Source organism: Seriola lalandi, unplaced genomic scaffold (genome assembly GCF_002814215.2).
Source record: "Seriola lalandi dorsalis isolate HSWRI2012SDOR001 ecotype SW California unplaced genomic scaffold, Sedor1 jcf7180001971439, whole genome shotgun sequence".
NCBI classification, from domain to species: Eukaryota; Metazoa; Chordata; class Actinopteri; order Carangiformes; family Carangidae; genus Seriola; species Seriola lalandi.
In genome coordinates this window covers 1-407 of record NW_019442107.1, presented here as the reverse complement: position 1 = coordinate 407, position 407 = coordinate 1, and the positions used below count along the sequence as shown (strand labels likewise).

Sequence of the window (407 nt, the reverse complement as noted above, 5' to 3'; positions counted from 1 at the left end):
AAAGATGAATGTAAACACAATGGTTTTCAGAGCCATCCATTTGGTTTCAATGATCGAGTTACTCAACTACAAATGAAAAGATTCTCCACCTTTGGAACTACATTAACTTGCTGAAATCAATGTATGGGCGTAGAAAACATAGTCCAAGGGAGGTATGTAATGTGTCATCATGAGTAAATGTCAAACAAAGAAATAGAATAAGAATCATGGCCTTTTGCTTTGATCCACTCTCCATACTCTTAGCTCTTTGAAAAGCATAGTCTCATTAATCTTCTGTTTCAGCGAAAAAAGGAACAATTCAATGTTGCACTGCTCCTTCGATAGCTCAGCTGGTAGAGCGGAGGACTGTAGGTTCACAGTAGCAGTTATCCTTAGGTCGCTGGTTCAACTCCGGCTCGAAGGATGTG

General features: G+C 39.8%; 1 non-coding gene across 1 annotated transcript; it reads left to right on the top strand.

The window, feature by feature from the left end:
• Positions 1 to 314: 314 nt before the first annotated feature.
• Positions 315 to 403, top strand: trnay-gua (transfer RNA tyrosine (anticodon GUA)). The gene is given in 2 exon segments: positions 315 to 351; positions 368 to 403. It is a non-coding gene; the product is annotated as a tRNA-Tyr (tRNA).
• The last annotated feature ends 4 nt before the right edge of the window (positions 404 to 407 follow it).